A 14,669-nucleotide genomic window follows, 5' to 3' on the forward strand; every position below is an offset into this window, starting at 1 on the left:
TAATTGACAGGCACTTCCTGTTAAGTTGTTATTAACTCAACTTGTAACGTAGTTAGATTTAATTAATAAATCTAACCTATTCTTCAAAAAAATAGACCTATTATTTGTTACAGCAACCCCTCCCTCTTCTCCTGCTCTCAAACAGCCAGCTCCACTCTGTCCTGCTGTTTCCTGGTTCCCTCCCCTTCACATCTACTAGTTAGAAAATGGGTGTTACCAACATGGTGCTGACTCACTGCACACACACACACACACACACACACACACACACACACACACACACACACACACAGATCAGATCAGAGCTCAGAGCGGTTTCATTTATGAGGAAGTGAAACTCAGACAGTCGTTGTGACTGAGAGGTGAAATGGCGCAGAAAGGAGTTCAGCTGGACCGGGAGAGTTTCTCTTGTTCCATCTGTCTGGATCTACTGAAGGATCCGGTGACGACTACATGTGGACACAGCTACTGTATGAAGTGTATTAAAACACACTGGGATGGAGAGGATCAGAAACTGGTCTACAGCTGCCCTCAGTGCAGGAAGGCCTTCACGAGGCCAGAGCTAGAGAAAAACACCATGTTAGCAGTTTTAGTGGATGAGATGAAGAAGACTGGACTCCCAGCTGCTCCTGCTGATCTCTGCTATGCTGGAGCTGGAGATGTGGCCTGTGATGTCTGCATTGGGAGAAAACTGAAAGCCTTCAAGTCCTGTCTCACCTGTATGGTACCTTATTGTGAGAAACACCTCCAGCCTCATTATGATTCAGCTCTGTTATCCAAACACAAGCTGGTGGAGCCCTCCGAGAAGCTGCAGGAGAACATCTGCTCTCAGCACGATGAGGTGATGAAGATTTACTGCCGTACAGATCAGAAGTCTATCTGTTATCTCTGCACAATGGACGAACATAAAGGCCACGACACGGTCACAGCTGCAGCAGAACGGACGGAGAAGCAGAAAGAGCTGGAGGTGAGTCGACAAAACATCCAGCAGAGAATCCAGGACAGAGAGAAAGATGTGAAGCTGCTTCAACAGGAGCTGGAGGCCATCAATCGCTCTGCTGATAAAGCAGTGGAGGACAGTGAGAAGATGTTCACTGAGCTGATCCGTCTCATGCAGAAAAGAAGCTCTGAGGTGAAGCGGCAGGTCAGATCCCAGCAGGAAACTGAAGTGAGTCGAGTCAAAGAGGTGGAGGAGAAGCTGCAGCAGGAGATCAGAGAGCTGAAGAGGAAAGACGCTGAACTGAAGAAGCTCTCAAACACAGAGGACCACAACCAGTTTCTCCACAGCTACCCCTCACTGTCAGCACTCAGCCCGTCTACATCCAGCATCCAGATCCGTCCTCTGCGCTACTTTGAGGACGTGACAGCGGCCGTGTCACGAGTCAGAGACAAACTACAGGACGTCCTGAGAGACAAATGGACAGACGTCTCACTGACTGAAGTGGATGTTTTACTGTCAGATTCACCAGCAGAGCCCACGACCAGAGCTGAGTTCTTAAAATATTCATGTGAGATCACACTGGATACAAACACAGCAAGCACATGGCTGTTATTATCTGAGGGGAACAGAAAAGCAACACGCATGAGTGATGAACAGTCCTATCCAAGTCACCCAGACAGATTCACTGGATGGTCTCAGGTCCTGAGTAGAGAGAGTCTGACTGGACGTTGTTACTGGGAGGTGGAGTGGAGAGGGGGTGGAGTTGGTGTAGCAGCTTCATACAAGAACATCAGCAGAGTGTCGAATGACTCTAGATTTGGACGCAATGACAAGTCTTGGTCTTTAGAATGTTACAACAACAAATATACATTTTTGTACAACAAGATCCAAACTCCCGTCTCAGGTCCTCAGTCCTCCAGATTCGGAGTGTACCTGGATCACAGAGCAGGTATTCTGTCCTTCTACAGCATCTCTGAAACCATGACCCTCTCCACAGAGTCCAGACCACGTTCACTCAGCCGCTCTATGCTGGACTTAATCTTGGTTACAAAGTAGGAGACACTGCTGAGTTCTGTAAACTCAAATAATCAAAGTCATTGAAAGGAACAGCAGGTAAAAATGTGTTTTAACTCTTACAGCTCCCATATTGTTCACCTTTGTTGTGTTTTATAAGAATATACATTTGTAGTTTTCGTTCTAAAAACCAGCTGAGTTCAGTTGTTCATCTGCTCTCTCAGCCTCCTTCTGCAGCTTCAGAGAGCTCAGATAATTTTGGGTCTGTCTCATTAATATTCATGAGCCTTTCTTCTGATTGGCTGACAGTCTTGAGTGACACCCGGCCAGGCTAACCACAGTAAACGGTTTGCAGCCTCGGTTAAACTTTACTACTTTACATGTTAGAGCCTGATGATGTTTCCCTCTGACTCAAACATGAAATATATTACTGGTTTTCTTACAGGTTGCAGATTTAGAGTCGGATAATGTGTATACTGCCGTATCCTATAGGAGCAGCTTCTTTGAGTGACAGATTTTTAGGAAGCAGTCAGAAAATATATTTTCACTGTATTTTATATATTATTTGTATAACTCATATTTCTCTGCAGGAAAATGTACATTTCTCTCCAAATGTTTGTTGAATATTTGTATGTTGTTGTTGTTGTTTTTCTTTTATGCATGGGTCTGAAGAGAGAAAGCTCCAGATATTCAAAGAAAATGTGTAAAAAAAAAAAAAAAAAACTAGAATTATATCTACATTTATTTGTTTGTTAGACCAAATGTTGCTGTTATAATCAAAGCACAAATGAGGCTCTATGATGTATTATAAAACTATAATTATCATGTTCATAATCAATGAGGAAACAGTCATTATTATCTTGTATATCTCTGAGATTCTGATGAAACTAATCAAGAAATCACTGAACAAAAATCATTTAACAAACTTCACTGATGGGATGTGTGAAAAAACTGTTTATATAATCAATAAACAAACATAAACAAAGTATTTTCTTCTGGTCTTAATTCCAGGGTTTGATATAAAGCTGATGGATAAATGATGAGACTAATATGAGATATAACTGAGGCTGTTCTCCTGAAACAACACAAAGTTCACTGTTCATGTTGAGAGCAGAAGAACATTTGTCAGTCAGTCTCTCATTTCTCCAACAAAAGCTGTTTTAATGAGGAAAGTTCAAAGGTCAGAGTTTTATATCACTTGTTGCTTTTACAGCCAAGATTACTTAGTTGATAAAAGGATTTATTACAGACTCATTCCTGACACATAAACATGCTACTAAACTCTTAAATCTTAGTGGAGTCAACAAGGAAGAAAACTCTAATCTATTGTCTTAATGTTTACCTGTTGACTCAGAAGAGTTTTCCTGCTAAAAACAAACACAAACTAACAAAAAATAAAGACGTCACCTCACCAGAAAAGACAAAAAAATAAAAAAAATGACCAAATAACAATGTAAAATGAATAAAAAAGACACAAAATGACCAAAAGAGACATAAAATGACCAAAAAACACAGAATTTTTTTTAAAAAATGGCATAAAAAGACCCAAAGAAAGACGTAAAATGACTAAAATACACATTTTAGTGCAGTAGAAACACTGTTTGGGTCCTTTAGTTTCATCTGAAGCTGTTTCTTCTCTGACAGACAGAAGTTCTGCAGCAGATCGTCTTCATCTCGATGTTTCAGAATCATTAATTTAATGTTTGCAGCTTGTTGTGGCATTGTTATTCATTAAAAACAAGAAAAACTCAGTGAAATGATACAGTAAATGTATGTAATATAACTTTCACAGTGTAGAACAGGAGGAATGTCTCTTCTTCTTCTTCTTCTTCTTCTTCTTCTTCTCCTTCTTCTCCTTCTCCTCCTCCTCCTCCTCCTCCTCCTCCTTGTGTAAACATGGTTTCTTCTGTCTCAGCGTCTCCTCCGTCCTGTTGCTTCAACTAGGACGAGGAACCATCACAGGGGGCTGATGGGTAATGATGGACACACACACACACACACACACTGACAGAAGAACAGTTACTTTCTACTGTTTTAACGTTGTGTTACTGTAATTAAAAAATATATTTTAAAACATGTGTAGGAGTAGTAGTAGTAATAATAATAATAATAATAATAACAACAACAACAACAACAATACTAATAATTGTAATAAAAAAACCTAACAACAACAACAATAATAATAAAAGAACTAATCATTTGCGGGGGAAGAAAAATACATTAATAATAATAATAATAATAATAAAAATAATTATAATAAAATAAATACTACTACTACTACTACTAATAATAATAATAATAATAATACTAATAATAAAATATATCATTCTTAGGGGAAGTAAAAGACACAATTAAAAAATAAAATAAAAATAATAATAGTACTACTACTACTAACAAAATAATAATAATAATAATAATAACAAAAAATAAATACTACTACTACTAACAATAATAATAATAATAATAATAATGAAAGAAATCATTCTCAGGGGAGGTAAAAGACACAAATAAAAAATAAAACAAAAATACTAATAGTACTACTACTACTACTACTACTACTACTACTAATAATAATAATAATAATAATAATAATAATAATAATAATAATAATAATAAAAATAAAATAAATACTACTACCACTACTCCTAATAATAATAATAATAATAAAAAATAAATCTTTCTCAGGGGAGGTAAAAGACACAAACAAAAAATAAAATAAAAATACTAATAGTACTACTACTAATAATAAAAATAACAGTTCTCAGGGGAAAAACAAAGACTTAACAACAACAATTAAAATAATTGTAAATAAACCAACATGCACAATATGTAAACTTGTATAAGTGAGATGTATATGAGGTGTTTATTGATTGATTATTGATGTTTGTGTGTGAATGAAGCTGTAGTGGTGCAGTACCGTCCTCCGCCTCAGGAGGGCAGCAGCCACACAGAGAACCTTCTGCTTCCACTTCACTTATTATACAAACATTTCCTCTATTATCAGGGCGTGTCTACCATTGTCTTCTTGGGGGGGCACGCTCATAATAACATAAACAAACATAATAACCAGTAGGCTGAGGAACGTATACAACTATTTTATTCTCCCAAATAATGCACAGAACAGTGTTTATAAAGCGTATGTGACTGAGTCAATGTTTAGTGTGTTTAATGGGTTGATCTGCTCCTGAAGACTATACTGCTGTATCACCTGCTAGTAATAGTATCAGTTACAGCCAGAGAAAAGCTTTGTGTCATAGGTATCTACGCCTCTTTGTTACCTGAATGAGACAGAAACAACCAGTTGAGTTTAGTTATGAGCAACTTTATTGCCACTCTAACAGTACATATCGTTAGCCTCGTAGCATAATTGCCTAAGTCATTTTTTTGGCCAAATTGTGATATCTGCCTAACTTTACTCTCCTCCCTGCTGCATCTTTCTGCCTTATTGCATAATGTTCTCAGCCAATCAGAACACTTGTTAGAGTCTAAATCACTTCCTGCCTTCGTCATCTCTGTGACATTTTTGTGGCTACATGCAAACCAAACTACATTATTTATATGTAAGAGAAAAATTGCCTTAGTCAGGGCATATTCTGCCTAAGTCACTTTTATCCAACCTGGTCTCACAGGAATCCGTGAAATAGCCACGGATTAGCTTAACTCAAAATCCGTGGAATAGCCACGGAATCACTCAAATTTCCGTGAAACTGACACGGATTTGGCTACAATGCAAGTTAATGCCAGTCATATCCCGTGGCTATTCCAACATACAAAGTGATTATGTACATTCACTGACTGAATATTTAGAAAATAAAACATATATTTCTCGCTAGAAATGTGATCAAAATCCATTTTTATGCAGAAACGAAGTCAAAATATTGATTTTTTTTTCACTAAAAATGAGAGAACTGTCCGCCATGTTTTTTGTTCTGACCGCCGGGACCTTGAAAGTCACGTGACTTGGAACAAACCAATAGGAACAAATATTAACTCGCATTGTAGCGAAATCCGTGTCAGTTTCACGGAAATTTGAGTGATTCCGTGGCTATTCCACGGATTTTGAGTTAAGTGAATCCGTGGCTATATCACAGATTCCTTTGAGACCAGGTTCCTTTTATCTGTTATGAAATCGATGTGCTTAATTTTTTTATGCAAACTTGTTCACACTTCTATTTGAACTTACTGTCACAATATCAATTAAGAACACCAACTAAAAATTTTGTTTTTTCTTGTTTCCCGAAAATGTTCAAATGTGACTTTGGCAAATATGCTACGAGGCTAACGATATAACAGTTAGAGACTGTTAGTGTTCATTATTAACCAACAGGATTATAACAGCTGAATGTTTTGGTGTTGATGGGCAAAGAGGTCAACAAATACAAAGCAACAGGTAGAATCATGATTTAGTGAGGACTCCACCATGAGGAGAGCTTCAACCATGAACTGTTGGAGGCTTCTTTCTGTCCTTGGACAGTCTGTAGATAAAAAGAAATACATTTTAGACGATGCATAAAACATGCCTTTTATCATAAACAATGTAGAATTCAGTGTTACTGAATTCACAAACAATCCTGTGAACAGAAGCTGGCTCTCCTGTTTGACTCGTCTAGACTTGATCATCATTGATACGTTATTTGTCGAGGCTTTGTGAAATCTTACAGCAAAAGAGAACAAATACCCACACCGTAATAAATGATTCTGTAGTCATTTCATCTTACTTCATATATTTGATAAAATGTATTAAATATAAAGACGTCCTTGATTTTGAGGCAGTTGTTTAAGTAACTTTAATATAAAAATGTTTGAGATGGAATCTACTTATTCTGATCACATTAAATATAATCTTTATGTGTATGTAATTCTAAATCAAGAGACTTTTGAATGAATCCAACACAATAGAATTAGTCCGTTTTTAATTGACAGGCACTTCCTGTTAAGTTGTTATTGACTCAACTTGTAACGTAGTTAGATTTAATTAATAATATTGCGTGCAATCTCTTCAGTGTCACTGCAGCTTCCACTAAGGCCTCGTTCAGACTGCCAGCCAAAATCTGATTTTTATCCAATCCAGATTGGAACTGGATGGCTCTTTTGAAGTTTGAACAGTCACAAATCACATGAAATCTGATTTTTTTGCAAACCGGATCAAAACCGCCTTCAGGAGGTAGTTTCAGATCTCATTTGGTCAGATGGACTCAGTCTGAACTGTTGTCACCATACTACAATGTTCAACTCGTTCTGATACTCAGGAAAATATTCGATACTCGATACCACCAGGATAAAAACAAAGACCCCAAAATTTAACAGAAATATTTTCATGAACAAGAAAAATGCAACATTAAAATGAACAGAACCACAGGTTAAATATTAATAATAAAAAACAGTTGTGCAAAAAGAAACTGCAACTATGATAACAAGCTTCAGGTCTGAGGTAGTGCACAAAATTAATAAATACAATAAACAATAACAATTAGAACAATATTTTGGGCTGTGTGTGTTGCTGTTTGGTTGCAGGTCGACTTTTCTCTGCTTCATTCTGGGACTTCAAAAGAGAAAATAACACTTTTCACTCACCAACATTCATGTAAACTTATTAACTCTATGCTTATGTATACTGACACTGTGTCAATTAACCTAATATGGGCATACTACCTGCCTGATTTATTTATTTATTCACGTTGCTAATAATCATTAACGTGACGTCAGCCTTTAATTGCTAGCTGCAGCTAACGGCTAATAATAACACGGGCAACTGTTATTATCGATACTTTTGAAAATGAGTATCGTATCCGGATACAATGTTTTAGTATCGATACTTTTTTTGAGTATCGATACTTTTGACAACCCTAGTCTGAACCGCTCCAAACACTCGTCACTCTACCAACTGATCACTAGGGGAAGGGTCTGATCACAAAGAAATATCCAATTACTGCATCAAGAAGATATTTAAACACACTGTTTCTATGTAATTGCTTAGGGTTTTCCATTATGACTTCAATATTTAGCGACCTGCAGAATGCTGAAATGCAGATGATGGTCCTGCAACCTCAGCAATATGCAAAGTTCCTGGGAAAAGTTGTAACAGTTTCTCAAAATGTCAATACAAGAATAACATAAACTGAACTTATTCAAATGTGATCAATTTTAAAGTAATCCTGCTGCTTTCCCTGACATTGTGGACATATCCTCTTCAGTTCATTTTTTAATTTAAAACTTCTATAAATATATATATATATATAGACTACTAGTCTATTCCTTCCTATTTGATAGATAGATATTTAACTGTCCATAAGCTTATAAAAACAACAACCACACGTCCACTCATCAACAACAAAGACTATTGAAATACACAAAGTAATAAAACAGAGTTTATTTAGTAATTCTTGATTGTTGTGTGATCATTATCTGCAGCTTTTTTTCTTCTTTATCATGAAAAATGTCTCAATGTTTTGAGTCCTTTCCATCCTGATCTCTCTCTCCCTATCACTGTCTGCCCCTGAAGAAATCATGCATAACATTTTGTCTGAAATAATATTAAGTCAGAAAAGCACTTTCCTTAAAGTGAAACACACAGGATAGGTATCACACACAATGACATCATCCTCTAATGATTTGTTACAGCAACCCCTCCCTCTTCTCCTGCTATCAAACAGCCAGCTCCACTCTGTCCTGCTGTTTCCTGGTTCCCTCCCCTTCACATCTACTGGTTAGAAAATGGGTGTTACCAACATGGTGCTGACTCACTGCACACACACACACACACACACACACACACACACACACACATGTTCAGACTAGTTTCATTTATGAGGAAGTGAACCTCAGACAGTCGTTGTGACTGAGAGGTGAAATGGCGCAGAAAGGAGTTCAGCTGGACCGGGAGAGTTTCTCTTGTTCCATCTGTCTGGATCTACTGAAGGATCCGGTGACGACTTCATGTGGACACAGCTACTGTATGAAGTGTATTAAAACACACTGGGATGAAGAGGATAGAAAGGGAATCTACAGCTGCCCTGAGTGCAGACAGACGTTCTATCCGAGGCCTGTCCTGCTGAAAAACACCATGTTAGCAGTTTTAGTGGATGAGATGAAGAAGACCGGACTCCCAGCTGCTCCTGCTGATCTCTGCTATGCTGGAGCTGGAGATGTGGCCTGTGATGTCTGCACTGGGAGAAAACTGAAAGCCTTCAAGTCCTGTCTCACCTGTATGGTCTCTTATTGTGAGAAACACCTTCAGCCTCATTATGATTCAGCTCTGTTATCCAAACACAAGCTGGTGGAGCCCTCCGAGAAGCTGCAGGAGAACATCTGCTCTCAGCACGATGAGGTGATGAAGATTTACTGCCGTACAGATCAGAAGTCTATCTGTTATCTCTGCACAATGGACGAACATAAAGGCCACGACACGGTCTCAGCTGCAGCAGAACGGACGGAGAAGCAGAAAGAGCTGGAGGTGAGTCGACAAAACATCCAGCAGAGAATCCAGGACAGAGAGAAAGATGTGAAGCTGCTTCAACAGGAGGTGCAGAACATCAATCTCTCTGCTGATAAAACAGTGGAGGACAGTGAGAAGATGTTCACTGAGCTGATCCGTCTCATGCAGAAAAGAAGCTCTGAGGTGAAGCAGCAGGTCAGATCCCAGCAGGAAACTGAAGTGAGTGGAGTCAAAGAGGTGGAGGAGAAGCTGCAGCAGGAGATCAGAGAGCTGAAGAGGAAAGACGCTGAACTGAAGAAGCTCTCAAACACAGAGGACCACAACCAGTTTCTCCACAGCTACCCCTCACTGTCAGCACTCAGCCCGTCTACATCCAGCATCCAGATCCGTCCTCGCCGCCGCTTTGACCACGTGACAGCGGCCGTGTCACGAGTCAGAGACAAACTGCAGGACGTCCTGAGAGACAAATGGACAGACGTCTCACTGACTGAAGTGGATGTTTTACTGTCAGATTCACCAGCAGAGCCCACGACCAGAGCTGAGTTCTTAAAATATTCATGTGAGATCACAATGGATCCAAACACAGCAAACACATATCTGTTATTATCTGAGGGGAACAGAAAAGCAACATGCATGAGTTATCAACAGTCCTATCCAAGTCACCCAGACAGATTCACTTATTATCATCAGGTCCTGAGTAGAGAGAGTCTGACTGGACGATGTTACTGGGAGGTGGAGTGGAGAGGGGATGGAGTTTCTGTAGCAGCTTCATACAAGAACATCAGCAGAGGGGAGTATGAGTCTGTATTTGGACGCAATGACAAATCTTGGTCTTTAGAATGTCACAACAACAAAAGTACATTTTGGCACAACAAGATCCGTACTCCCCTCTCAGGTCCTCAGTCCTCCAGAGTGTGAGTGTACCTGGATCACAGAGCAGGTATTCTGTCCTTCTACAGCGTCTCTGACACCATGACTCTCCTCCACAGAGTCCAGACCACGTTCACTCAGCCACTCTATGCTGGACTTTGGCTTGGTTACAATGGAGACACTGCTGAGTTCTGTAAACTCAAATAACCAAAGTCATTGAAAGGAACAGCAGGTAAAATGTGTTTTAACTCTTAAAGCTCCCATATTGTTCACCTTTGTTGTGTTTTATAAGAATATACATTTGTAGTTTTCGTTCTAAAAACCAGCTGAGTTCAGTTGTTCATCTGCTCTCTCAGCCTCCTTTTGCAGCTCCAGCAGCTCAGATCATTTTGGGCCTGTCTCATTAATATTCATGACCCTTTCTTCTGATTGGCTGACAGTCTTGAGTGACACATGGCCAGGCTAACCACAGTTAACGGTTTGCAGCCTCGGTTAAACTCACCGGTGAACACAAAAAGACGATGGCCACCGCTGAGGAAGATGTTGTCAGACTTTACATGTTAGAGCCTGATGATGCTTCCCTCTGACTCAAACATGAAATATATTACTGGTTCACTTACAGGTTGCAGATTTAGAGTCGGACACGATAATGTATATACTGCCGTATCCTATAGGAGCAGCTTCTTTGAGTGACAGATTTTTAGGAAGCAGTCAGAAAATATATTTTCACAGTATTTTTATTTCAACTACACCTGCTTTATAATCACAAGACTTGTAACTGGTGTTTTTCTACAATAAGGGACCTTTAAACTGATTTCTTTCCATGTTTGTTGCTGAGAGCTCATCGTTGTGGCATTTCTTCTCTGCAGAGATCAGCTGTCAATCAAACATTATGGGCGGGGCTTTGACATCTGCTCATTAGTTGTTCTGTAGATGTTTGACTTTCCTTCCTGTGTCTGTTGAGCCACGGAGGCTTTCACTGCTCATGATGACTGTTGTTCACCTCAACTCATATTTCTCTGCAGGAAAATGTACATTTCTCTCCAAATGTTTGTTGAATATTTGTATGTCGTTGTTGTTGTTTTTCTTTTATGCATGGGTCTGAAGAGAGAAAGCTCCAGATATTCAAAGAAAATGTGTTTTAAAAAAAAAAAACTAGAATTATATCTACATTTATTTGTTTGTTAGACCAAATGTTGCTGTTATAATCAAAGCACAAATGAGGCTCTATGATGTATCATAAAACTATAATTATCATGTTCATAATCAAATGAAATAGTCATTATTATCTTGTATATCTCTGAGATTCTGATGAAACTAATCAAGAAATCACTGAACAAAAATCATTTAACAAACTTCACTGATGGGATGTGTGTAAAAACTGTTTATATAATGAATAAACAAACATAAAGAAAGTATTTTCTTCTGGTCTTAATTCCAGGGTTTGATATAAAGCTGATGGATAAATGATGAGACTAATATGAGATATAACTGAGGCTGTTCTCCTGAAACAACACAAAGTTCACTGTTCATGTTGAGAGCAGAAGAACATTTGTCAGTCAGTCTCTCATTTCTCCAACAAAAGCTGTTTTAATGAGGAAAGTTCAAAGGTCAGAGTTTAATATCACTTGTTGCTTTTACAGCCAAGATTACTTAGTTCATAAAAGGATTTATTACAGACACATTCCTGACACATATACATGCTACTAAACTCTTAAATCTTAGTGAAGTCAACAAGGAAGAAAACTCTAATCTATTGTCTTAATGTTTACCTGTTGACTCAGAAGAGTTTTCCTGCTAAAAGTTGAAATGAGCAGCGAGTTTAACCCATTAAGGCATAAAACGCCTGTAAAACCTCTGGGTGATTCTGAAAGAACCCCCTAAAACCTGAAGTTTTTCTAGATTCAACAGAAGATTTTTCAGCCTCTGTAGCAGATAGAAATGAAATTCAAAAAGTATTTGAGAGCTTATACCCGTGAAGTTAACCCGAGAAGTTGAGTTTATTTGTCCAAACCTTCAATAAAGTTTTTTAAAAAATCAACAAACTCAGCAAATGTTACATTTGACTGAATAAAAATCCTATATATAATACTAATACATGCCCATTAGCAAGATGCTAACATGATATGACCACTGGAAGAACAAGACATAGTTCTCATTAGCCTACTGTAATAAAAAAAAAATATTATCATAATAATAATAATAAATAATAATAATACATTTTATATATATTGCACTTTTCAAGGTACTCAACGACGCATAAAGTAATATAAGACATAAACAGTCATGATTTCTTATATCATCATCACAATCAATTATTATTATTATTATTACTATTATTATTATTAATATTAATATATTATTAATATTATTATTATTATTATCTCCAGATGGCCACAAATCTGTCTGTTCTTTGGTGAAAATATGTCGTCTAAAAACATATTCCTCATCCATAAATGCCGGTCGATTGGTTCCGAGGGTTCAAAGTCCAGATCAGCAATAAAATCATCGGTGCTGTTTTCATCAGATCTCTTCCGTCACTTCCTGCTGAGCTCCTCCGCTATAGTCGTCTTCAAACATGATTTAAAGTTCTGGAAAAGTCCCATGATGCATTGCGACACTCCCGCATGTATTCTGATGCATTTCATGGGCCAAGAGACCGAAAATAGGTGGAAAAAAATACAAATACTACAAAATCACGTATCCTCTTTCCCGCCTTTAATGGTAGAAGAACCAAAGTCATTGAAAGGAACAGCAGGTAAAATGTGTCTTAACTCTTAAAGCTCCCATATTGTTCACCTTTATTGTGTTTTATAAGAATATACATTTGTAGTTTTAGTTCTAAAAACCATCTCAGATCAGTTGTTCATCTGCTCTCTCAGCCTCCTTCTGCAGCTCAGATCATTTAGGCCTGTCTCATTAATATTCATGAGCCTTTCTTCTGATTGGCTGACAGTCTTGAGTGACACCCGGCCAGGCCAACCACAGTTAACCTCGGTTAAACTCACCGGTGAATGTAAAAAGACGACGTCCACCGCTGAGGAAGATGTTGTCAGACTTTACATGTTAGAGTCACAGTCTGAATCCCAGATGATCTAAAAACCTCCACAGTTTTATTTTATGAAGCACTTTGTAACTTTTGTTTGAAGGGCGACAGACACACAAACAAACACAATATGCTCACACACAGTGTGTCTCTATAGTCCGTTAGTCTAGCTTGGGGTTGCTGTAAACTTTGTTTTTTTCCTCCTTGACCGGCGCAGGCTAATGTTCCCATAGACTTCAATTCATTATGCTAAGCTAGCGCACTGTGCTTAAAAATAACCCCCAGAAAACCATATAATGACAAAAAAGACGTAAAATTGCAGAAAAACACAGAAAATTCCCAAAAAATTACACAAAATGACAAAAAAGACGTAAAATTACCAAAAAAAAAACACAGAAAATTACTACAAAAATGACATTAAATGACCAAACAAAGATACAAAATTATAAAAAAAAAACGTTAAATGACCAAAAAAACACAGAAAATTACAAAAAAAAGCAATTAAAGAGCAACAAAACACACAAAAGGACCAAAAGAGACACACAATGACATTTTCTTCCTCTTCTTAAACTCTGTATTCGGTTTTTAAAATGAGCAAACAGACATTTACTATATTTATATGATCTATATTCTCAAATAAATTATCTGTAAAATAACTTCACCATTACCATTTTTTTATTTCATACATTGCATGAAACAATATATAAAAGTCCATCAGTGGAAGACAATAAATAGAATCAATACATGTTTGTTTTTTTACCGTTTGTTTGGGTTTTTTGTACCTTTTTTTTTTTTTCTGCAGTGTACAAAGTGTCCAGGTGCATTCTGGGAGGGGCTAACATGCTAACAAGTGGAAGCTGCAGCTGACTCGTGTTTTCAGGCCTCCACCGGAAGTTAAACAGTCAGTGTGTGTGTGTGTGTAGTGTGTGTGTGTGTGTGTGTGTGTGTGTGTGTGTGTGTGTGTGTGTGTGTGTGTGTGTGTGTGTGTGTGAGCAGAGAGTGTGTACCTGTAGAGGACTCAGAGCTGTGTTCAGTCAGGTGAGCTCAACAAACATTCAGACATAAAAACAAACACAAACTGACTAAAAAATAAAGACGTCACATCAGCAGAAAAGACAAACAAAAGACAAAAAATGACATAAAATGACCCAAAGAAAGACACAAAATGACCAAATAACTGTGTAAAGTGACTAAAAAAGACACCAAATTACCAAAAGAGACGTAAAATGACCGAAAAATACAGAAAATTATTCACAAAATGACCCAAAGAAAGACGTAAAATGAGTAAAATAGATGTCAGTGCAGGAGAAACACTTCTCCTTCTTCTTCTTCTTCTTCTTCTTCTTCTTCTTCTTCTTCTTCTT

The 14,669-nt window shown here is 37.8% G+C and overlaps 1 pseudogene; it reads left to right on the plus strand.

Moving 5' to 3' along the window:
* Nucleotides 1–367: 367 nt before the first annotated feature.
* LOC131976142 (E3 ubiquitin/ISG15 ligase TRIM25-like) lies at nucleotides 368–11,477 on the plus strand (annotated as a pseudogene).
* The last annotated feature ends 3,192 nt before the right edge of the window (nucleotides 11,478–14,669 follow it).

This window comes from Centropristis striata, chromosome 8 (assembly GCF_030273125.1).
Source record: "Centropristis striata isolate RG_2023a ecotype Rhode Island chromosome 8, C.striata_1.0, whole genome shotgun sequence".
Taxonomy (NCBI): Eukaryota; Metazoa; Chordata; class Actinopteri; order Perciformes; family Serranidae; genus Centropristis; species Centropristis striata.